General features: G+C 37.9%; 2 non-coding genes across 2 annotated transcripts; both read right to left on the bottom strand.

The window, feature by feature from the left end:
- Nucleotides 1–1,969: 1,969 nt before the first annotated feature.
- Nucleotides 1,970–2,078, bottom strand: LOC112753112 (small nucleolar RNA R71). The gene has a single exon (XR_003177511.1). It is a non-coding gene; the product is annotated as a small nucleolar RNA R71 (small nucleolar RNA).
- Nucleotides 2,079–25,251: 23,173 nt separating this feature from the next.
- On the bottom strand, nucleotides 25,252–25,359 carry LOC112752962 (small nucleolar RNA R71). The gene has a single exon (XR_003177368.1). It is a non-coding gene; the product is annotated as a small nucleolar RNA R71 (small nucleolar RNA).
- Nucleotides 25,360–26,689: the final 1,330 nt, after the last annotated feature.

The following is a 26,689-nucleotide window of genomic DNA, read 5'->3' on the forward strand; positions in this document are numbered from 1 at the left end:
TACGGTTTATTTGAAGCCAAACTTGAGATACCTCAAGTTTGGCACAAGCTAAGGAGAACCAAGTGGATTGCATACGGCCTCAATGAGGCCAAACTTGGATTCTTCAAGTTTGGCACCACCTTTAATGAATCCAATGGTCCCCACTCGTCCCAGGAGCACAACACGGGAAGGCTTTGTAAATTTTTTATTAAACTTTATTCTATTTAAAATTAGGAATAGATAATATTTAGTTTTATAAAATACATATAAATTAATTAGGATTAGATATAAAAGGGAAAAGAATTTCTCCTAAACCTCCACTGTTAAGGTTAGGAGCTCTGTCTATTGTATGGATTGATACTATTTTTTTCTATTTTAATTCATGTACTAATTTCTATTTCAAGATTTTTTTTCCATCTTTATCTTATGAATTTGGGTGGAATGGAAGTATGACGCTTGTTCTAATTGAGTTCTTGTATAACTTGGAAAAGCTCTTTACTTGAACAACAGCTTGAAAACAATTTCTCCTAAACTACTAATTGTCTGGACTTAACGGGATACATGACATATAATCCTCTTATATTTAGGTAATTAGGGTTTCTGTGGCATATGAACTAGAATTGAACTTCACCCTCTAATTGGAATTAAGTGACCAAGGAATTGGCGGTTGATGAAAGTTAGAGGAGACTAAAAAGGTCTAAGGAATTAGGGTTTAGTCACATATAGTTTGCCATGAATTAAATCTTGCATGATTAAAATACTTGGTAAGAAAAGTCAATCCTGAAGATAGATATCTCTGAAACCTTAACTGTTTTCTTCATATATTTCACAATCCATTTACTGTTTGCTTTCTAATTTTCTGAATTTACTATTTGATGCAATTGAACTCTCAAAATACCATTTTCTGTTTGTCTAACCAAGTGAATCACGCAATCATTATTGCTTAGTCCATCAATCCTCGTGGGATCGACCCTCATTCACTTGAGGTACTACTTGGTATGACCCGGTGCACTTGTCGGTTAGTTTGTGGATTATAAACTCCGCACCAAGTTTTTTGCGCCGTTGCCGGGGATTGACTGTAATTGACAACTTGTAGTTGTTTGATTGCTTAGATTAGCCATTTGAGTTTACTTTTATTTAATTCTTGCTTTATAATTTTCGAACAGCTAGTACTATTGTTCTTTCTTAATTTCTGAAATTAAGTTTGGTGTTACCTAGTTAGTTTTATTCTTATTTTCTTGTTCAATTTTTTTTAATATTTCAAAAATTCTAGCCTTATTTTTTTAACAATTTTCAAAAATCTCTTAGTTTAATTCTTTAGTGTTTTATTTTATTTCTTTACACAAGTTACCTCTATAGAAATTATCTACATTCTGACGAAGAGAATCCTATTTTTCTTGTTTTCTGTCTGTTTATGACCAGGAACAGAGACAAGGATCCTCTTATAGATTTTGATCCTGGATCTGAACGGTCTTTGAAGAGGCGTTTGCAACAAGCTAGACTTTACAAGGCTAGAGAAAATCTGAGTGAAACTTCTGAAAAGGACGCTGCAAAGTCCACCATGGATCAGAATCGTGCTGTGAATGCCAATGTGGCAAATCTGAATGAGAATGAACAACCAAGAAGAATGCTTGGTTCATACACTGCCCCCAATGCAGATCTTTATAGGAAAAGTATTGTGGTGCCTCCTATAGATGCAAACAACTTTGAACTGAAGCCTCAGCTAGTCACTCTTGCGCAACAAAATTGTCAGTACCATGGATATCCTCAAGAAGACCCGAATCAATTTATTTTTAATTTCCTGCAGATTTGTGATACTGTGAAGACGAATAGAGTGAATCCTGACGTTTATATACTCATGCTCTTCCTATTTGCTTTGAGGGATAGAGTAAAACTATGGCTAGATTCTCAACCCAGAGAGAGCCTGGATACTTGGGATAAGGTGGTCACTAGATTTTTGACAAAACTTTTCCCACCACAAAAGCTAACTAAGCTAAGGGTAGAGGTTCAGACTTTTAGACAGAAAGATGGTGAGTCCCTCTATGAAGCCTAGGAGAGATATAAGCTGCTGACCAAGCAATGCCCTCCAGACATATTTTCTATATGGACTCAGCTAGATATCTTTTATGAGAGCTTATGTGAAATGTCTAAGATGTGTTTAGATAATTCTGCAGGTGGTTTATTGCACATGAAGAAGACACCGGAGGAGATTACTGAGCTTATTGAGTTGGTTGCTAGCAACCAATATTTATACTCATCTAACAGGAATCCTAGAAACTCTGGAACCTCTCAGAAGAAAGGCGTGTTGGATGTAGAAGCTTTTGATTCTCTTCTTGCTCAGAACAAAATTTTGTCTCAACAGATGAATTTAATTACTCAACAGTTGAGTGGAATGTAGGTTTCAGCTGTCAACACCCAGAATGCACCTCAAGAGGCCCCTTATGACATGACTGGTAGCTCTGTTCAAGGTGAGAATTATGATTATGCTCAATCTTCCTCTGAACATGTGAATTACATGGGGAGTGCTCCTAGAAACCCCAATAATGATCAATACTCTAAGACCAATAATCAGGGGTGGAGAAATCACCCAAATTTTGGATGGAGAGAGCAACCTCAGATATCACAGAATTTTAACAACAATTCTCAGGGCGGCTTTCAGCAGAACAATCAAAATGACTACCAGTTTCAGTCTCATCAACAATAACCACCTCAGCAGACAAATTCTCAGCCCCAGAAGAACACTAACTGGGAGACACTACTGAATAATTTTATGCAGGAAACTAGAGCTTCCATCAGAAACTTGGTGCTGTAAGTAGACCACTTGAGCAATAAAATACCTGAGAGGCCCCCAAGTACATTTCCTGGTGATACAGTGGTGAACCTAAGAGAAGACTACAAGGCCATTCAATTAAGAAGTGGTAAATTAGCTGGTTTTGAGACTAAGGTCAATGAAGAGCTAGTTGAAACAGAAGCTCCAGAGGAGAAGAAACAAATGATGGAGCACATCCCTCCAAGGCTTGCAGATAACCCATTCTCAGTTTCTCTTGACACTCATCCTACATTGCCAAAGGCTCCTGAGTACAAGCCTAAAATACCATATCCTCAGAGACTTTAGAAGGCTTCCAAAGACAAGCTATTTTCTAAATTTTTAGAAGTCTTCAAGAAGGTATAGATCAACATTCCTTTTGCTGAGGCTCTTGAGAAAATGCCTCTCTATGCTAAATTCATGAAAGAACTGTTGACTAAAAAGAGGAATTGGAAAGAACAAGAGAAAGTGGTGTTAACTAAGGAATGCAGTGCTATTATTCAACATAACCTTCCTGAGAAGATGTAGGATCCAAGGAGCTTTGTAATTCCTTGCACCATTGGAGATGTCACTATTCAGAGAGCTTTGTGTGATCTTGGAGCTAGTATCAATCTCATGCCACTTTAGTGATGAAAAAGCTCCAAATTGAAGAGGTAAAACCCACTCGTATTTCTCTTCAACTTACTAATCTTTCTATTAAATTTCCAGTGGGGGTTGTTGAGGATTTACTTGTGAAAGTAGGGCCATTTATTTTTCCTGTTGATTTTGTTATATTGGATATGGAAGATGATAAAAAGTCCTCTATTATTCTTGGAAGACGCTTTTTAGCTATAGGTAGAGCTCTGATTGATGTGCAAAAGGGTGAATTAACCATGAAGGTCAATGAAGAACAGTTAATCTGTAATGTATTTGAAGCTCTCAAACACCCTAATGACTCTGAAGGGTGTATGGGAGTTGGTGTTGTTGAACCACTTATTCAAGAGGTACTAGAAGCTGAGGTACTTGATGATATTTTGGATCCTCTCTCTGAGTATGAATTACTTGAGATTGATGATTCACCACCCCAGAAGAACCTGGTGAGCATGCCTAAAGTGGAGGAAGAAGTCCCCAAGCTTGAGCTAAAGTCTTTTCCTCCTTCTCTGAAATATGTGTTCTTAGGTGAAAATTATTCATATCCAGTGATTATTAGCTCTACCTTGAAGTCTGGAGAGGAAGAGGCACTTATTACAGTGCTTAGGAGCCATAAAATAGCTCTTGGATGAACCATTGGTGATCTAAAGGGGATTAGTCCCACCAAGTGTATGCACAACATCCTTCTTGAAGATGATGCTAAACTGGTTGTGCAACCACAAAGGAGACTCAATCCAACTATGAAAGAAGTGGTCCAAAAAGAGGTAATGAAACTATGGGAAGCCGACATTATATACCCTATTTCTGATAGCCCTTGGGTGAGTCCTGTGCAGGTATTTCCCAAGAAAAGAGGGGTGACAGTGATCAAGAATGATAAGAATGAGCTAATTTCTACAACGACAGTCACAGGACGGATAATGTGCATAGTCTACTGGAGGCTCAACACTGCTACAAGGAAGGATCACTTCCCCTTACCTTTGATTGATTAGATACTAGAGAGGTTAGTTGGTCATGCTTTTTATTATTTTCTAGATGGATATTCTGGATATAACCAAATTACAGTGGACCCTCAAGATCAAGAGAAGACGGCATTCACATGTCCTTTTGGATTATTTGCTTACAAGAGAATGCCATTTGGACTCTGTAATACCCCAGCAACTTTTCATAGGTGTATGCTTTCAATTTTTTCTGATATGGTTGAAAAGCTTATTGAGGTATTTATGGATAATTTCTCTGTTTTTTGGTAATTCTTTTGAATCCTGCCTTAAGCATCTATCTCTGGTCTTGAAACGGTGTCAAGAATCAAACCTTATTTTAAATTGGAAAAAATGTCATTTTATGGTTACAAAAGGTATTGTTCTTGGACACCGGATTTCAAGCAAGGGATTGAGGTTGATAGAGCCAAGGTGGAGGTAATTGAAAAATTACTACCACCATCTAATGTTAAGGCAGTCCGGAATTTCTTGGGTCATGCAAGATTTTACAGAAGATTTATAAAGGATTTTTCTAAGATTTCTAAACCATTGAGCAACCTCTTAGTTGCTGATGTTCTTTTTGTATTTGATACTGAATGTCTGCATGCCTTTGAAAATCTAAAAGCAAACCTTACTTCTGCTCCCATCATAGCTCCCCCCACTAGGATTTGCCATTTGAATTATTATGTGATGCTAGTGATTATACTATAGGAGCTATTTTAGGACAGAGGTATGGCAAGCTTATACATGTCATTCACTGTGCTAGTTGTGTGTTAAATGATGCTCAAAAGAATTACACAACTACAGAAAAATAATTATTAGCTATTGTGTATGCTATTGATAAGTTTAGGTCCTATTTAATTGGTTCTAAGGGTATGGTTCTAAGGATATTATTTATACTGATCATGCTGCTTTGAAGTACCTTCTAACCAAATAGGATTCTAAACCAAGATTAATCAGATGGGTGCTACTCCTTCAGGAGTTTCATATTGAGATAAAAGACAGGAAAAGGTAAGAAAATCAAGTAGCTGACCACCTTTCCTGAATTGAACCTAATGAGGGTGTGCAACCATCCACAGCTATGACGGAGACATTCCCGGATGAGCAACTTTTTGCCATTCAGCAGGCTCTATGGTTTGCAGACATTGCAAATTACAAAGCCATGAATTTCATTCCAAAAGAGTATAGTTAACAACAAGTGAAGAAGCTACTGACTGATGCAAAGTACTACTTTTGGGAAGAACCACACCTTTTTGGAAGATGCTCAGATGGTAAAATCCAGAGATGTGTCTCAGATGAGAAAACACAGCAGATTCTTTAGCACTGTCATGGCTCTGATTATGGAGGCCACTTTAGTGGTGAAAGGACAGCTACAAAGGTCCTTCAGAGAGGTTTCTATTAGCCGAATCTCCTCCCAGATTCGAGAGCATTTGTGAAGAACTGTAACAGATGTGAAAGAGCTAAGACTTTCTCTGCTAACCATGAGATGCCACAGCAGGGGATTCTTGAGATCGAGTTGTTTAATGTGTGGGGTATTGACTTCATGGGACCTTTTCCACCCTCATATTCCAACAACTATATCTTGGTGCACTACAAAAAAAGGCCTATGGTCACGGTAAAGAACCGTGACCATAGCTAGGAAAAAGGGTGACCATAGATCTATGGTCACGGTTTTGGACCTATGGTCACGGTTTTTTACCGTGGCCTATTCTCTCGTGGCCATAGGTCTATGGTCACGGTTTTTTTATCTATGGTCACGGTTTCTATGGTCACGGTTACAATTTTAAAATTCTGACACTTTAGGCCACGTTTTTTTACCGTGACCATAGGTTAATTTATGGTCACGCTAAAAAACCGTGACCATAGCCTTATCTAGGTCATGGTTTTCACAGTGACCATAGCCTCTATGGTCACCCTTCTTGAAAACCGTGACCATAGCCTTATCTATGGTCACGGTGAATGGTCACCCCTCTTTAAAACCGTGACCATAGCCTTATCTATGGTCACCCCTCCTTAAACCGTGACCATAGCCTCTATGGTCACCCCTCCTGAAAACCGTGACCAAAGCCTTATATATGGTCACGGTTTTCGCCGTGACCATAGCCTCTATGGTCACCCCTCTTTAAAACCGTGACCATAGCCTTATCTATGGTCACGGTTTTCACCGTGGCCATAGCTCTATGGTCACCCCTCCTTAAACCGTGACCATAGTTTTATTTATGGTCACGGTTTTCACCGTGACTATAGCCTCTATGGTCACCCTTCCTTAAAACCGTGACCATAGCCTCTATGGTCACCCCTCTTTAAAACCGTGACCATAGCCTCTATGGTCACCCCTCCTTAAAACCGTGACCATAGCCTGTTTTGTTTTATACGATTTAATTTTTTTTAAAACATAATCACATCCCAAAACGATCATAATCACCAAATAAATCTAAAAATAAGAAATTCAAGAAATCTAAATTAGAAAAAATTTATTATAAGCTAGATATGTTTTCAGTCCAAACAACACAAATAAAAATAGTGTAATTATCCATTACATGTAATAACACGTAAAATCTCGTTTCAAAAAGTACACAAGACATCAAAATATTAGATGTAGATAACTAAAGTCATTATAAGACTCATTCCATCTCATCCAAAATACAAGTATGAGAATAGAACAATTAGGCAGCACCCTTTCCCTTCTTCTGGATTTTCTTCAGTGCAACCCAAAAGCTTTTGAATCGCTCTTCGCATGTATTGGATTGCAAACTTTACCTATAACATTAAAAATCAAACAAAATCAACTTAACAATAGTAAAACTGTTACCAAATTTTGATTCAGTAGTTATAAGTATAAAAACAACTATATATACTCACAGTGAACTTTGGAAGACAAACTTTATATGTATCTACAAGTTCCATCATCAAATCAACCAAATAAGAGAATGGACTATCTAAAACCATCCCTGCAATTGACGGATCCTCAACTCCATACATAAGGTTGAAGAGAGTCACATAATTAATGGCATGATATACCGGTCAAAATGATAAGTTGAATCCTTACATGCACTTAACAAGGAGAAAAACATTGATTCACATTGGAACAAAAACATACATGAGTTTCCAATTCAATAAAAAAAATTACCTAAATTAATATTTGCTCATGAATATAATATGAAATCCTTAGTGCTACAGAGATACAAAAATCTACTTCTCCAGAATCACAATGATGGAAACACCCTCTTTCACAAGCCATTTCAGCCACCATATAATGGACTGTAATCCCTTTACGTTTTATAAGATCCTTAGTTCCTTACAAATAACCACAAAATCTTAATGGAGGAAGTGTTTAACAAATTAATGAAACCTCTTCAGTGGCAACTAATTATGACAATGCATTAACTGTGAACTAAACCCAAGTTTTTTTCCCTACAAACCCATTGTTGCTTAGCAAGCCATTTCTAACCCTCCTTCCAAAGAAAAAGGTCGAAGCTAGAAAGTGAACGATAAAAGCCTACCTAGTTATAGCTCCCATTGAGATACAAATCCAACAACAAAAAAATCTTCGATTGGAATTTAAATGTGAGAATTTGTGTCATCCTACTATAGCTTTATTTTTTAAAATTTAATAACTAAGTAAGTGTTTCATGTTGACATTTTAGGTAAGGAACACATTGTGTGGCATCCAAATATAATTTCAAGCGATGAAAAAGCAAGTTACAAAACTATATATCTTTTAGCATAAAGCCATAACTCCACAATAACTATCATGTTCAAGCATATATCTACAAGTCCTAAAATGGAATTACAAAGATCACAAGAATAAATATGTCTAAAAGGAAACATAAAAGTAGTTCTCTATAGCAGCATTGGAATATACCTTGATGAAGTCAGGCTTGGATTTAAAGAGTTCACCTAATTTTCCATTAGTATATTCACGACATAGGCAGGGCATTTTGGAAATAAGAACAGCAACTGCCTCCACAAGCCCATTCTCTAACTGAGTAATCAGATGATGGCAGAAAATGAGATACAGTAATAAATATGTGATACAGTAGCAATAGCATCAGCTTCATATAAAACAATTCCAGGATTTTTCTTTATTGGGGGGTTGTAAAAGAAGAAACATTATTAAGATATTACAAGGCTAACAGATCCATAATATAAAAAGGATAGGATAAAAAAGTACACCTTCAAAACAATGACTTTCAATCTCTCTGCATATATCTAAAAGACACATCCCTACATACAACCAATACAAGTAATCCTATATAGTATTATGTTCATGATTTGATGCCAACCTCACGATTACTAAGCTGATCTAGTTGATAAGATCCATGCAACCACAACATTTTCACCTGTACACAAAAGCCAACTTCAACATGCAGTATTTATTTACAAGGAAACAATATATGTGAAGAAGAAAATGAAAGAAATACATTAGCTTTTTACTAACCACAATATCAAGCCAACCAACTGAGAGTGCAGATGACATCACTTCCCAATATCTAGGGTCATCCTCAAGCACCTATAAAAACAAATTTGATATTTATACTTCTCTAGCCTGAGCATAATTGGTTAAACACAAAACTATAAGATATATAGTATGAAGACAGCCTTTTGGTGTTCTGTGGTTTCTGCCTTTTTACAGATATATCTTTATGTTCAACTTTAGTACAATGAATTAATAAAACATATTCTGAAATCCATACATGTTAAATTTGATATAGCTTTTTTTTGTCAATTCTGAAAATGATGGATGCAAAAATGAGGACATGCCATTGGAGAGCACATTTAACAAAGATATGTCCATAGTACCTGTATTAAGAAACAAAAAAATAAAACACTTGCATCAGTTTTGAAATATGTGTAACAAAAAATTAATATTTTTTGGAGGAAAATTTATCATTTTGTTTCTACTCCAAGAAAATACATAAAACTATCTGAACAACATATCTTTCTTCAACATGTGCTATTGCTACTTTCTCTCTGATAACATATCCTCCTCCAATCTCTCTGATAACATATCCTCCTCCAATCTCATCTAAAATCCTCCTTGATTATCCAGACTTGAAACCAGCTACGTAATCATTGGCAACCAAGCATAACATAATTAAGCTGAACTCAACTTAACACAACTCAACAAAGAGTAAAAACAGATTCAACTATGTTTATCATATCAAACTAGACCTTAACAGCTAATTGAGAAAGGAAAATTGTCAAGCTTTCATTTTTCATTAAGAATCAAGAAACAGAAAACACTACAATACACCAAGCAAGATCATCAAAGGGACACACAACCAATCAAACAACACCAATACATACAACTGAATAAAGTAGCAAAATTAGAACTTTCAAATGATTTAAACAACATTGGGAAGTATAACAGAAATAACATGCGAATTACCAGAAATATTGGATGAAGCAAAGAAATGATGAATAATCAGTACCGGAGAATATAAGCCCAGAAGTTTCAACATATAATTAGCTCCATGATTAGGAATTATACAGTAAAGTTCTAAAATGTACACTACATTTTCCAGCCACTACTGCTGAAATAATACTTTCCATTCATTCAAAGAAGAGAATACCTGAAAATCAGTAAACTAAGTAAGAAGAAGTTCCCCAACGAATACAAAAAGGATGGTGATGTAGGGGGTGGAATTTGTGGCAGAAACCCCCAAAGGAAAAGAGGCAGAATTTGAGGAGTAGCAGTAGCGCTGGTGGCCCTGGCAGCAAGGACGCGACACCGATTCACCTCCAGGGACAGCGAGCTCCACCAGTGGCGACTGGGTGCGGTGGCAGTGACAGAAATCGGCTCCCCTTCTCTCACGCGCTTCACTGGCTTCCGTCAATCTCTCTCAGCGTCGCTCTCCCTTTCTCCTTAGTTCGCTATTCCAACAATGGTGGCGGTCTCCATAGCTGCGACAACAAGGCGTGACAGTGACGGCGCGAGACAGCAGCCCTCCTCCTCTTCTCTCGCGCTGGCTTTCTCTCTTTCTCTTCTTGTCTGCAGTAGCGCTAACGAAGAACCCAGCAGTGACAACGAGCGACGGCCCGTGATGAGAGCGGCGACAGCTCTACAGCGACGAGCTGGGTGCGACGCCGGCACGCTCTTCTCCCTCTCCTTCCCTTCTTCTTCTACCTCGAGCTCCCCCTGTTTCTCGTTTCCATCCTTTTTTGAACGTGTGTGTGCGTTGTGTTTTGATTTAGGGATTGGGGAATTAGGGTTTTTTTTAGGAATTTTAGAGTTAGAGTTAAATATATATGAGTAATATAATAATTTTATAAAATAATTGTGATAGAATAACAATTTAGAATTTAAATATAATATTATAAGAATTATTTTTAGAACAGATAAAATTTTATTTATCAAGATATCATTGAGTTGAAATAATTATTTCTAATTTAAATTATAAAGTAAATATACTAATTATATTTTATAAAATATGGTTAAATTCAAAATATCAATTACCTAAATTAAATTATATGACGTTCATTATTTTTTCATCATAAATTTAATTTTAATTTATATAAAATAACTAATTAAGATAAAAGTTGTACATAAATATTAATTGACTTAAATCTAAAGTATTTACAAAAATCTATTTAATCATTCTTAATAAATTAATCTCTAACTCTAAGAACTGAATTTAATAAATAAACCATAATTTATTCGTAATAGAAATTTTTTAAATTTAATTATATAACACTTCCATTATTAAGTTAGTAAATCATTTTTTATGTTATTAAGTTTTAAATCTTTTTTTTAATTTAAAATTAATAGTATTAAACTTAATTTTTTATTTATAAAAATAAATTTAAAATTTTAATATTTAAAATAAATCATATAAAATTATTATTAATTTTTAATTATTAAAATTTTTAAAAGATAAAATATTTAAAATTATAAAAAATAGATAAAAATCTTAATTAATTTGAACTCAAATGATATAAAAATCTTAGGTCACCCCCAAAACTGTGACCATAGACCCTTTTAGGTCACCATTTTGAAAAACCGTGACCATGGACACTTTTTGGTCACTGTAAAAAACCGTGACCATAGACCTCTTTAGGTCACCCTCAAAATCGTGACCATAGACCCTTTTAGGTCACCCTTCCAAAAAATCGTGACCATAGACCCTTTTTGGTCACTGTAAAAAACCATGACCATAGACACCTTTAAGTCACCCCCAAAACTGTGACCATAGACCCTTTTAGGCCACCCCCAAAACCGTGACTATAGACCCCTTTAGGTCACCCCCTAAAACCGTGACCATAGACGCTTTTAGGTCACCCTTTTTTGAAAAACCGTGACCATAGCCCCTTTTTGGTCACTATAAAAAACCGTGACCATAGACCCCTTTAGGTCACCCCTAAAACCGTGACCATAGATCCTTTTAGGCCACCTTCTAAAATCGTGACCATAGACCCCTTTAGGCCACCCCACAAAACCGTGACCATAGACCCTTTTAGGCCACCCCCAAAACCGTGACCATAGACCCTTTAGGTCACCCTCCAAAACCGTGACCATAGACCCCTTTAGGTCACCCTTTTTTGAAAAACCGTGACCATAGCCCCTTTTTGGTCACTGTAAAAAACCGTGACCATAGACCCCTTTAGGTCACCCTCAAAACCGTGACCATAGACCCTTTTAGGACACCCCCCAAAATCGTGACCGTAGACCTCTTTAGGCCACCCCCCAAAATTGTGACCATAAACCCTTTTAGGTCACCCTTTTTTGAAAAACCGTGACCATAGACCCCTTTTTGGTCACTATAAAAAACCGTGACCATAGACCCCTTTAGGTCACCCCTCAAAACCGTGACCATAGACCCTTTTAGGCCACCCTATTTTAAAAAACTGTGACCATAGGTACTCTATGGTCACCCTTTCCAAAAAAACCGTGACCATAGCTTTTTTTTCGGTCACCCCAAAAAACCGTGGCCATAGACCTAAAATGTTGTAGTGGTGGCAGTTGATTATATGACCAAGTGGGTGGAAGTTGTGGCTCTGCCCACCAATGATGCCAAAGTGGTGATGAGCTTTCTTCAGAGATATATTTTCAACCGGTTTGGTGTCCCAAGGACACTCATTAGTGATGGTAGAAGTCACTTCTGTAACAGACAACTGGACTCACTTCTGCAGAGGTATGGAGTCCGTCATAAAGTGGCAACCCCTATCACCCTTAGACAAGTAGACAGGTTAAGGTCTCTAACAGAGAACTCAAAAGAATTCTAGAGAAGACCGTCAGTATCTCAAGGAAAGATTGGTCTAGGAAGCTTGATGATGCTCTTTGGGCATACCAGACAGCTTACAAGACTCCCATTGGCATGTCCCCTTATCAGTTGGTCCATGGTAAAGTCTGTCACTTGCTAGTTAAGTTGGAGCATAGAGCTTACTGGGCAATCAAGTATCTGAACTTTGATGCTCAGGCTGTAGGAATAAAGAGAATGCTTCAGTTGAATGAGCTTGATGAATTCAGATATTCAGCCTATGAGAATGCCAAGCTCTATAAGGAGAGAAATAAGATATAGCATGACAAGAAGATTGCCATCAGAGTCTTTGAGCCAGGTCTAAGGGTGCTTCTGTTCAATTCAAGGCTCAAACTCTTTCCCAGGAAGCTAAAATCCTGGTGGTCAGGACCGTTTGTGGTTACCAGAGCATCACTGTATGGTCATGTGGAGATTCAGGAAGAGAATTCTGATAGAAAATTTACAGTTAATGGCCAGAGGTTAAAGCACTATCTTGGAGGTGAGATTGATTGCCAAAGGTCCGCTCATCTGCTGAACTAGCAGAACTAACCGTCAAGTTAGTGAAGTTAAAGAAGCGCTTGTTGGGAGGCAACCCGATATTTTCATATCCTTCTGTTTGATTTTTGCTTTCCTTGTTATTTATTCAATTTTTTTTGTCTGAGTTTATACTGTTTCCCATCTGTCTTACGTGTGTTTTAATCACGCATAATATTTAGAACAGGAGCCGGTACACTTAGAAGAAATTTTGACCACCCTAGAGAGGTTGATTCGGCCTGGGTGGCGCCAAACTTGGGATTTCCAAGTTTGGCGCCACATGATGCGCACAAATTGGAATTCCATTGTGAAGGGCTGGCGCCAAACATGGGAAACTCCAAGTCTGGTGCCACATGCAACATAACTTGGAGACAATTGGGGAAGGGGTGGCGCCAAACTTGGTGGATTAGAGTTTGGCGCCACCATCAATTACAAAGGAGATTTGCTCTCTGCCAGGGGGCACCAAACTTGACTCCCCTGGTATTTGTGATATGGCGGAAATTGGCAAGTTAAGAAATTTTTATAAGAGATACGTTGCAAGTACAGTTCTTAACCAACCAAAAATCCACTTATCAATTTAGAAGGGTTGTCACAAAATTAGAATTAAAATACTGGGAGTATGAATCCCAGGTCGTCTCCGAACGAGTTGCAGAAAGGTGTGCTATTTTATTAATCAGATGTTTTCTAAAATGGTTTGAGTTGATAAACAGGAAATTAAATCAAAGAAATTATGTAATTTTAATAAAAACATTGACTGGGAGTAGATTAGTTGGAAGCCCTATTCTTGTTGGAGTACTCTCAAGATTAATTGATGATTGAAGGTTGTTCTGCTTAGTTATCCCTTACTAAGTAGGGGAAAGTCAAGCAAATTGGAAAGCTATTTCTATTCACAAGTTCCAATCCTCTCTCTTGGAAAGGATTAGTGTCAGTGACTAGAGGACAATCCAACAATAAACCCAATTACAATTTTTCTCTTGAGCATTCCAACTCAAGATCCTCCTTTCAATCAACTCCCAATCAAGTTATGGAACTACTCGCTCATTATGAATGTAAACTTCACAACATAAGAAAGGGAAATAAAGAAAGACATGATAAATAATAATCAAAACTATCAATTAAAAATAAAATTGGTTCTTGTATTAATAAATTCTAAAAATAATCCAATAGCAATTCTGAATAAATTAAAGACATGGAAGAGTAAGAGACAAGTAACGAAAACAAACTAGAAGAATGAAGTCTTGGCGGAGGTAATAACTCTTCTCAATATCCCAATCCAAAAAGCAATAAAAACAAAATCCTAAGAACTAGCAATGTGTAGAGAGAAAACCTAGAGGAGAGGAAAAATCAGATCTAAAACTAAAATTAGGCGGAAAGAATGTTGTCTTGTGTCTCTGCATGTTTCCTGGCTCTAATCTACTTTTCTGGGCCGAAAACTGGGTCAAAACAAGGCCCAAAATTACCCCCAGCAAATTCTACAGATTCTGTAGATCGCGCATGTCATGCGATCGCGTCATCCAGGCGTTCACGTCATCCAGCGTTTTGCCTTGCCACGCGTGCGCGTCGTCCACGCCTTCGCATCACTTGTGCAGTTTCTAATCCGCGCGGTTGCGTGAGCCATGCGTCCGCGTCACTGTAATTTCCTCTATGTCGCGCGGTCGCGTGAGCCATGCGTCCGCGTCACTTCTCGCTGGTTATCTCCTTAATTTCTTGTGTTCCTTCCATTTTTGCAAGCTTCCTTTCTAATCTCCAAGTCATTCATGCTCTATAAAGCCTGAAACACTCAACACATAGATCACGGCATCGAATGGAATAAAGGAGAATTAAAATACAAAATTAAAAGTCTCTAGGAAGCAAGTTTTCAACCATAAAGTATTTTTAGGAAGGAATTATAAATGCATGCTTATTTAATGAATAAGTGGGAACATGTCCTCATGGTTTAGTTGAAGGAGATAAAATAATGGTTTATCAACCTCCCCACACTTAGATATTAGCATGTCCTCATGCTTAGTTGAAGGAGATAAAATAAATGAGTAGGAACATGTAAAACTGAAGCAATGCAATGCAACCTATATATGTGAATGCAACTATATGATTCTTATCCACTTGGTCAAAAGTAAATAAGCGCTTCAAGACAATCACAAATCAAATTCCACTAATTCAATTCTTATACAGTAAAAACAGATAAAAATGCAAGAAGGTAGATCATGAAAGCTGGGAACATAGAACTCAAGCATTGAACCCTCACTAATGATGTATGTATGCTCTAATCTCTCTAGTGTATAGGGTAATCACTCTATCCTTCTCTAATCATGCTTTCTAATTTTTGTTCTTCACCTAACCAATCAACAACAATTAATATACTAATGCAAACATCATGAGGTCTTTTCAAGGTTGTAATAGGGCCAAGGTATGGGTAAGGGTACATATATAGCTAAGTAAGCTTATAAATTGAATCTTTAATTAGCCCAAGCTTTCAGCTAACACATATATATTCTTTATAGCTTAAATTTCATACCTAGCTACCCAAAATTTCTCTTTCACATTCCTTACTCATGTATCAACTTTCATTTTAATTTTATCATACATGCATTGATCTTTGAATTCTTAACTGAACATTGGGGTAATTTTGTCCCCTTATTTAATTATTGCATATTTTTGGATTTTTGGATTTTTTTTATAAACATATCATAAAAATAAACATAGCTTATCAATGCACATAGATTTCTAATTCTTGTAGTTGCACATGAGTAGGTACCCAAATTCCCATTATATCATCATGACACATTGCCTTATTATCTTTTGTTCCCACAATTTTCTCATACTTAATTAACACACAATTCTATCTTAAGCTAACCAAAGATTCAATTGGGATATATAATTATTTTTCCGCTTAAGGCTAGTAATGTGGTGAAATAAAGAACAAATGGGATTTAAAGGCTCAAAGTGGCTAACAAAGGTTATTGCAAGGGTAGACTTATTTGGGATAAGTAAGCTAAACAAATAATGGCCTCAATCATATGCAGGCATATAAATATATTAAACATTGGACATATAGAATGAAACAAAATATAGATTACAATCATGGAGAAGTGAACACACAAGAATAAAATAATTATGGTTAAATAATGTAACCATGTATAAAGGCACAAATCTCACAGGTTGTGTGTTCTTTAGCTCAAAAACCATGTTCCAAATATAACTTCAAGCAAATTTAACACAAAAGTTTTAATTAAAATTAGTGAAATTTTGTTCTAAAAATAGGGTCTTAGAAAAAACTCATTGTCTTTTCAATCAAGTAAAACATGCATGCAACTAATCTATTACTATGCAATCTATCATATTCTACAAAAGAAAAACTAACTAAATATCCTATTTTATTGGTGCTAGGAAAGAGAAATTACCTCCGAAAGTCAGGTACTGACCGACCTCCCCACACTTAAGGCTTTGCACCGTCCTCGGTGCCATCTGTCAGGAACAAAGGTGTGCTGGTAGTAGTATCTCCACAGTCGGGACTGTCATGGCTCCCTGTGCTGGTAAAGGAAGTGGAGTCCAGGGTGTTTGAGTCTCTGTATTTTCCCTTAAGTAGCTCCTTGAGGTATGTAAATCGGTGCTTGTTACGGCGCTCTCTTAGTTTTGCTTTGTGTTCCTGCCGATCCAACCTTTCAAGTATCTGATGGAGTAGTTGATTTGTTATAGGTGCTTGTGGTGATGAAGGAGGAATATCTTCAGCCGGTTCAGTAGGCTGGCTTGTAGTGGCTGCTGGAGGTCTGATATATTTCCCGTTAGGGACATACTGATCGTCCCGTGGAAGCATGGCTTTGGTGTCCCCAGCTCTGTAGGAGGCTCCGGCTGCTGAGATAAGATCTGAGTCCAAGGCGGAAAAAGGTAAGTTGCCCGTAATTTGTACGTGTCCTATGGCATTTCGGATGTGTCTTGGTAGGTTCAGAGGCTGGTCTGTAAGGATGCACCATAGTAGAACGGCCATGTCTGCAGTGAAGGAGGACTCGTGGGTGCTCAGAAAGACGTAATGGGACATAATCTGTTCCCATACTCGAGCCTCAGAGGTAAGTGCAGAAGCCAATATTCCCTTAGGACGGGAATGATGGTATCCGTAGATCCATCTGCTGCCAGGTAATGCGATAACTCTGAGAACAGCGTCCTAGTCAAATTGGTGCATCTGGCGCTTGAGTGCGGCTTTTTGAAATGCGTCCAGTCCTTCTGGAGTAGGGGGAAGATCTAAAGCTCATTGAATAGCCTCTTCTGTGATGGGGATTTGCTTCTGGCGGACATAGACAGACTGCAGGGTCGGCAGGTGGAAGTTGGAGTAGAACTCGACTACCCAGGAAAGATTAACCTGCCGTGGCTGTCTCTGTAGGAAACCCCACTGTCTTCGTGCAATTTGTGGCTCAACAAAATCAGCAATGTGGTTTGGGAGGATGAGAAGGTATTCATTTTTGTAGCTCCTGTCTGCCAGGATGGAGAACATCTGCTCACAGTAGCGATTGGGAAATCGCGCAGTGTCCTTTGCTGGGAAGGCTTTCTCTTTATCATCAACCTTTATAATCCTCTTAATTCTTTTTGTTGAGGGTTTAACTGCAGTTGAAGATGGCTCTGCCACTAATGCTCGTTTTGTTCCTCTCCTTGCTGGTGGTTTGGAAGTAACTTTCTCCTTGCCTTTCTTGGTGGCCATCCTGAAAGGGAGAAAAGAGAAAGTATGTCAAAATGTGAAGGGGTAGAGCAAGGAAGATGATGGTATGGGTGGTAATCAATGCACATTAAAGATGAATGAAGTTAACACATGGTCATGACTACATATGAAAAATTATCATGAGGAATATAGTAAGTGCATAGGATGACAATTTAATGCAAGATGTTTATTGGCATGCAGGCAAAGGCATGAGTAGCATAGAACAAGCATTCAATGTCTAGGTTAGATTACCAAGTCTTTCAAACTAACAATCTGTTTGTAATGACAATTATATTAAATTAATATGATATGAAAAAGGGTTTTGTGAAAAGCAAGCATTTAAGAGTAATAGGATAAAAGATATTGCCAACAGTGCATAATGCCATACGGGCGTTTTCACAAACACATAGCATGCATGGTAAATAAGCTTATGAAAATAATAAAATGAACATGCAAGCAACCCTTAAAGATTAATGTATAATTGCCAAACAATTTTGTGCAACAATCCACAAGCATATAATAAGAAACAATGACCTAGATAAATTTCTAACACCAATTAAAAGAAAAATAAAGAACAAGAAAACAAGAATAATGCATGAAAAAAAAAAAAAAAAAGAAGAAGAAAACATAAATTAAGAAGAAGAATAGAAAAATAAGGAGGAAGAAGAAAAGAAAAAAAAACACTTGATAATGGTGGTGGGAGAAAGAGAGTAAAAAGTGGGAAAGAAGGAAGGAGGAAGAAAGGGGAAGAAAATAATGAGGGGGGAAAAGAAAAAGTAGGATTTGGGGAAGAGAAAGATAAGATATTTGGCAATTTAGGATAAGCTGGGCGGCGCAAGTGACGCGGACGCGTGGGGTACGCGTTCGCGTGGATGGCGCTTAGATGGGTCGACGCGGTCGCGTCGGTCATGCGGACGCGTGACGCGTTTTGTGCTACTGGTGCGAGGGCAGCCTCGCACTCGCACAACTCTCTGTTCAAAGGTCATTATTGCCAAATTCCAGGGTGACGCGGTCGCGTGGTCGACGCGATGGTGTGAGTGGCCATTATAGGGATATGACGCGGACGCGTGAGCCATGCGTCCGCGTGGTAAGGCTTGTGCGTTCAGCACCAGTCCAGCACCACTCTAGCACAACTTTCGGTCGTGCACCCTATCTTACGTCGATTTTCAGGTCACGCGTCCGCGTGAGTGACGCGGACGCGTGGGAGGCAGTATTCCCATATGACGCGGACGCGTCAGTGACGCGGTCACGTGGGGTGATTTGTGCCAAAGGCATGCCTCCAGCTACACTCTCGCGTAACTTTCTGTTCGATTTCTTATTCTTTCTGTTCCACCTGCGACGCGGACGCGTCGGCGATGCGGTCGCGTGCGAGAAAATTTGAAATTTTTTTTAAATAAAAATATGTAAATGCAGATGCAAACTAAATGTGCTAATAATGAGAAGAGTTATTGAAAAAGAAAACTAAGAATAAAGAAAGGAACGATCATACCATGGTGGGTTGTCTCCCACCTAGCACTTTGCTTTAACGTCCTTAAGTATGACGCTCTACTAGCTCAGTCTTCTGCTGTGAATGGATCCTCCAATAGGAAGATTTCTAACTCTTTTTTTTTGTCACCTTCTCTCCATGATATAGCTTTAAACGATGTCCATTAACTTTGATGAGTTCAGAGCTTGAAGGATGACTTAGGTGAAAAACTACGTATGGCTCAGCCTTCTCTACTCTATATGGACCTTCCCATCTTGATCTCAACTTGCCTGACATGAGTCTTAGTCTGGATTTGTAAAGGAGGACTAAGTCTCCAGGTTGGAACTCTTTTCTCTTGATGTGCTGATCATGTACAGCCTTCATCTTTTCCTTGTACAGCCTTGAGTTCTCATAAGCTTCCAGGCGAAGGCTTTCCAATTCTTGCAGTTGCAACTTCCTTTCAGCTTTGGCTTTCTCAAATCCCATGTTGCACTCCTTTACTGCCCAAAAGGCTTTGTGCTCTATTTCAACTGGGAGATGACATGCTTTTCGATAAACTAAGCAAAGGGACTCATCCCAATGGGTGTCTTGTATGCTGTTCTGTATGCCCAAAGTGCATCTTGTAGCCTGGTGCTCTAGTCTCTTCTATGAGGTTTGACTATCTTCTGTAATATGTGCTTTATGTCTCTGTTAGACACCTTGGCTTGCCCATTAGTCTGAGGATGGAAGGCTGTTGCGACTTTATGAATTATCCCACGCTTCTTCAGTAATCCTGTTAGTCTCCTATTACAAAAATGGGTGCCTTGATCGCTCACGATTGCTCGTGGTGATCCAAAGCGACAAATAATATGGTTTCTAACAAAGGAAACAACAGTGTTAGCATCATCAGTGCGGGTAGGAATTGCTTCCACCCATTTAGAAACGTAATCTACATCTAACAATATATAAAAATAACCATTAGAATTTGGAAATGGACCCATGAAGTCAATGCCCTAAACATAAAAAATTTCACAGAAAAGCATAATTTGTTGAGGTATCTCATCCCTCTTGGATATATTACCAAATTTTTGGCATGGAAAACAGGATTTACAAAATTTAGCAGCGTTTTTAAAAAGAATAGGCCACCAGAATCCACAGTCTAAGATTTTTCTAGTAGTTCTTTGAGGGCCAAAATGTCCTCCACTCTCAGATGAGTGACAGGCCTCTAAAATGGACTGGAATTCTGATTGAAGCACACACCGTCTAATTACCTGGTCAGCGCCACATCTCCATAAATACGGGTCATCCCATATATAATATTTAGACTCGCTTTTTAGCTTGTCTCTTTGATGCTTGGTAAAGTTTGGAGGAAAGCTGCGGCTAACTAGATAATTAGCTACAGGCGCATACCAAGGGACTATCTCAGATACTGCTTGCAGGTTATCAAATGGGAAATTATCAGCTATAGGAGTGGAGTCATCCTTAATGTGCTCAAGGCGACTCAAGTGGTCTGCCACATAGATTCTGGTTACCACTCCTATCCTTTATTTCTAAATCAAATTCTTGTAGTAGCAGTATCTAACGTATAAGCCTTGCTTTGGATTCCTTTTTAGCTAATAAATACTTTAGAGCTACGTGGTCTGAATACACTACTACTTTAGTACCAGGTAAATAGGCTTAGAATTTATCCAGAGCAAAAATAATAGCAAGAAACTCTTTCTCAGTAGTAGCGTAATTAGACTGAGCGGCGTCTAAAGTCTTAGACGCATAAGCAATTACAAAGGGGTGCTTACCTTCACGCTGAGCCAGTGCTACTCCTACTGCATGGTTGGAAGCATTGCACATGATTTCGAATGGCTGGCTCCAGTCAGGACCTCTCACAATTGGAGCTTGAGTAAGGGCAATCTTCAGTTTATCAAACGCTTGTTTGCAATCCTCACTGAACTCGAACTCAATATCTTTCTTCAGTAATTTGGATAAGGGAAGTGCTACCATACTAAAGTCCTTAATGAACCTCTGGTAAAAACCTGCATGGCCAAGGAACGAACGGACTTCCCTTACAGAGGAGGGGTAAGGTAAACTAGAAATAACATCCACCTTTGCTGGATCTACAGAAATGCCAGTATTAGACACAACATGTCCGAGTACAATACCTTGTTTAACCATAAAGTGACATTTTTCAAAATTCAATACAAGGTTTGTACTGACACATCTATCTAATACTTGATGAGCGGATAATTTATACGCTTTTTGGCATTATTTTTAGTATGTTTTTAGTATATTTTAGTTAGTTTTTATTATGATTTTATTAGTTTTTAAATAAAAATTACTCCTTTGGACTTTACTATGAGTTTTTGTGTTTTTCTGTGATTTCAGGTATTTTCTCGCTGAAATTGAGGGACCTGAGCAAAAATCTGATTCAGAGGCTGAAAAAGGACTGCAGATGATGTTGGATTCTGACCTCCCTGCACTCAAAGTGAATTTTCTGGAGCTACAGAAGCCCAATTGGTGCGCTCTTAATTGCGTTGGAAATTAGACATCTTGGGCTTTCCAGGAATATATAATAGTCCATACTTTTCCTGAGATTTGGTGGCCCAAACAGGCATTCCAAATCAGCTCAAGAATTCTGGCGTTTAACTCCAAAACTGGCACAAAACCTGGAGTTAAACGCCCAAACTGGCACAAAAGCTGGCGTTTAAATCCAAGAAAAGTCTCTACACATGGAAGCTTCAATGCTCAGCCCAAGCACACACCAAGTGGGCCCGGAAGAAGATTTCTGCATTAATTACCTATTTCTGTAACCCTAGGCTACTAGTTTTTTATAAATGGGACCTTTTGCTATTGTACTTTGATAGATCTTTTACACACACTTTTTCATACAATTGATCACGTTTTGAGAGGCTGGCCTCATGGCCATGCCTAGACCTTGTTCTTATGTATTCTCAACGGTGGAGTTTCTACACACCATGGATTAAGGTGTGGAGCTCTACTGTTCTTCATGAATTAATACAAAGTACTACTGTTTTTCTATTCAATTCACGCCTACTTCTTCTCTAAGATATTCATTCGTTCTTCAACTTGATGAATGTGATGATCCGTGACACTCATCATCATTTTCACCTATGAACATGTGCCTGACAACCACCTCTGTTCTACTAGCAATGGCTTGAATGCGTATCTCTTGGGTTTCTAATCCAAGATTGGAACCTTCGTGGTATAGGCTAGAATTATTGGCAGCCATTCTGAGATCCAGAACGTCTAATCCTTATCTGTGGTATTCTGAGTAGGATTTGGGAAGGGATGACTGTGACGAGCTTCAAACTCGCTATTGTTGGGCGTGTGACAGACGCAAAAGGATCAATGGATCCTATTCCAGCATGATCGAGAACCGACAGATGATTAGCCATGCGGTGACAGCGCATTTGGAACGTTTTCACTGAGAGGACGGGAAGTAGCCATTGACAACGGTGATGCCCAACATAAAGCTTGCCATGGAAAGGAGTATGAATGATTGGAAGAAGGCAATAGGAAAGGAGAGGTTCAGGAGGAACAAAGCATCTTCATACGCTTATCTTAAATTCCAACCAAAGAATTACATAAGTATCTCTATCTTTATTTTATGTTTTATTTATCTTTTAATTACCAATTCTCCATCACCATCTGAATTAGCCTGACTGAGATTTATAAGGTGACCATAGCTTGCTTCAAGCCGACAGTCTCCGTGGGATCGACCCTTACTCACGTAAGGTATTACTTGGACGACCCAGTGCACTTGCTGGTTAGTTGTGCGGAATTGTGACAAAGTGTGATTCACGTTTGAGAGCTCCAAGTCCTTTGGCACCATTGTTGATGATCACAATTTCGCATACCAAGTTTTTGGCGCCGTTGCTTAGATTAGGTAGTTTTCTTTTTATTTTTCAGAATTTTTAAGAATGAATTCTAGAGTTTCAAGGTGATGTTCTTATCATCACAAAAGCTGATTGATTCTCATCAATTTAGCTGCTGAATGTAATGTCCTGCTGAAGCTTGGCCAACCATGTCTAATCTTTTTAGACTGAAGCTTTATACTAACATTGCATGATTTCTGGAATTCTTATTAAAAGTTTTGATTCACTTTATTTTCTTTTCCATATAATTTTCGAAAAATCACAAAAAAAAATTATAAAATCATAAAAATAAAAAATATTTTATGTTTCTTGTTTGAGTTTAGTGTCAATTTTTAAGTTTGGTGTCAATTGCATTCTTCTTGCATTTTTCGAAAGTATGCAATATGTTCTTCAGTAATCTTCAAGTTGTTCTTGATGATTTCATTGCTCTTATCTTTAAATTCTCTTGTTTTGTGTGTTTTATTGTTTCTCATATGCATTCTCAATTTGTTAGTGTCTCCTATATGAAAATTTTTAAGTTTGGTGTCCTGCATGCATTGTTTATTTGATCTTAATTGCATTTTTTTGTTATTTCTCATCATTAAAAATTCAAAAATATTTTCAAAATTGTGTCTTTTCAAGTCAATAATACAAAGAATTGAAGATTCAGAACATTCAGCAGAGGAATCAAACAGAAAAAGCTGGGCATTCAAAACGCCCAGTGAAGAAAGAAAACTGGCGTTTAAACGCCAGCCAAGGTACCTGGCTGGGCATTTAACACCCAAAAAGGTATCATTTTTGGCGTTAAACACCAGAATCGATGCCATTCTAGGCGTTTAACGCCAGAAGGACACTAGAGGGAAGATTTTGTTTTTCATTCAAATTTTTTTCAAATCTTCATAATTTTTCAAAATCAAATCTTTTTCAAATCATATCTTTTCAATCATATCTCTTCAAAATCAATTTCTTTCCATTATTTTAATTTTCGAAAATCCTTATTATAATTAAAGATTTACTTCAAATTTTCAAGTTGTTACTTGCCTATTAAGAAAGGATCAAAAGTTTTAATTCTAGAATCATATCTTCTAATTTCTTGTTAGTCAAGTAATCAACTTTAATTTTAAAACCTTCTCTTTTTAATTTGATCTTCAATCATATCTTCTCAATCATATATTTTCAATCACATCTTTTTCAAAATCAACTCTCAATCATATCTTTTTTATTTCTAATTTCAAAATCTTTTTCAAAAATCACTTAATTTCTTTCCCAATCTTAATTTTCGAAAATCTCAATCAAATTTTCAAAATTTCTTTTTATTATTTCAAAATCTTTTTAATTTATTTTCGAAAATTCTTCCCCTCTTCTCACATCCTTCTATTTAAGGGACTAACACTCCTCCTCAAGGTGCAATTCGAACTCTATCCTTCTTTATATGTTCGAATTCTCTTCTATCTAACTCATCCTTCTATTCTTCTTTTCCTCTGACACCTCAAGGAATCTCTATACTGTGACATAGAGGATTCCCTACTTTCTTGTTCTCTTCTCTTTCATATGAGTAGGAACAAAGATAAAGGCATACTTGTTCAAGTTGATCTTGAACCTGAAAGGACCTTGAAGTGAAAGCTAAGAGAAGCTAAAGAACATCTCTCTTTAGAGGGCCTAACAGAGCTTTTCAAGGAAGAAGAAACCATGGCAGCCGAAAACAACAATGCCAACAATGCAAGGAAGGTGCTTGGTGACTTTACTGCACCTACTCCCAACTTCTATGGGAGAAGCATCTCAATCCATGCCATTGGAGCAAACAACTTTGAGCTTAAGCCTCAATTAGTTTCTCTAATGCAACATAATTGCAAGTTTCATGGACTTTCATTGGAAGATCCTCATTAGTTCTTAGCTGAATTCTTGCAAATCTGTGACACTCTCAAGACCAATGGGGTTGACCCTGAAGTCTACAGACTTATGCTTTTTCCTTTTGCTGTAAGAGACAGAGCTAGGACATGGTTGGATTCACAACCTAAAGAAAGCCTGAACTCTTGGAAAAAGCTAGTCAATGCCTTCTTGGCAAAGTTCTTTCCACCTCAAAAATTGAGCAAGCTTAGAGTGGAAGTCCAAACCTTCAGACAGAAAGAAGGAGAATCCCTCTATGAAGCTTGGGAAAGATACAAGCAATTGATCAGAAGATGTCCTTCTGACATGCTTTCTGAATGGAGCATCATAGGTATTTTCTATGATGGTCTGTCTAAACTATCCAAGATGTCATTGGATAGCTCTGCTGGAGGATCTCTTCATCTGAGGAAGAAGCCTGCAGAAGCTCAGGAACTCATTGAAATGGTTGCAAATAACCAATTCATGTACACTTCTGAAAGGAATCTTGTGAATAATGGGATAGCTCAGAAGAAAGGAGTTCTTGAGATTGATACTCTTACTGCCAAATTGGCTCAGAATAAAATATTGACCCAACAAGTCAATATGATTTCTCAGAGTCTGTCTGAAATGCAAGCAGCAACAGGCAGTACTAAGGAAGCTTCCTCTGAAAAAGAAGCTTATGATCATGAGAACCCAGCAATAGAAGAGGTGAATTACATGGGAGAACCCTATAGAAACACCTATAATCCTTCATGGAAAAATCATCCAAATCTCTCATGGAAGGATCAACAGAGACCTCAACAAGGTTTCAACAACAATAATGGTGGAAGAAACAGGTTTAGCAATAGCAAGCCTTTTCCATCACCTTCTTAGCAACCATTGTCTCTGATCTAATCAAAAGCACTCAAAGTTTTATGACTAAAACAAGGTCCTCCATTAGAATTTTGGAGGCACAAGTGGGTCAGCTGAGTAAGAAAATTACTGAGCTTCTTCCCAGTACTCTCCGAAGCAATACAGAAGAGAATCAAAAGAGAGAGTGCAAGGCCATAAACACGTCTCACATGGACAAACATGGAGAGGAGAAAGAGGCAGTAATCTCCACTGAGAAAGACCTCAATGGACGCCCACTGGCTTCCAAGGAGTTTTCTAATGAGGAACCATGGGAATCTGAGGCTCACACTGAGACCATAGAGATTCCATTAAATTTACTTCTACCATTCAGGAGCTCTGATGAGTATTCTTCCTCTGAAGAGGATGAAGTTGTTACTGAAGAGCAAGTTGCTAAGTACCTTGGAGCAATCATGAAGCTAAATGCCAAGTTGTTTGGTAATGAGACTTGGAAGGATGAACCTCCATTGCTTATCAAAGAACTGGATGACTTGACTAGGCAGAAATTACCTCTGAAGAGACAAGACCCTGGAAAATTCTCCATCCCTTGTACCATAGGCACCATGACCTTTGAGAAGGCTCTGTGTGACCTAGGGTCAAGTATAAACCTCATGCCTCTCTCTGTAATGGAGAAGCTAGGGATCATTGAGGTACAAACTGCAAGAATCTCACTGGAGATGGCAGACAATTCAAAGAAACAGGCTTATAGAATTGTAGAGGATGTCTTGGTAAAGGTTGAAAACCATTACATCCCTGCTGATTTCATAATCCTAGA

This window comes from Arachis hypogaea, chromosome 15, assembly GCF_003086295.3.
Source record: "Arachis hypogaea cultivar Tifrunner chromosome 15, arahy.Tifrunner.gnm2.J5K5, whole genome shotgun sequence".
In the NCBI taxonomy this organism is placed as follows: domain Eukaryota; kingdom Viridiplantae; phylum Streptophyta; class Magnoliopsida; order Fabales; family Fabaceae; genus Arachis; species Arachis hypogaea.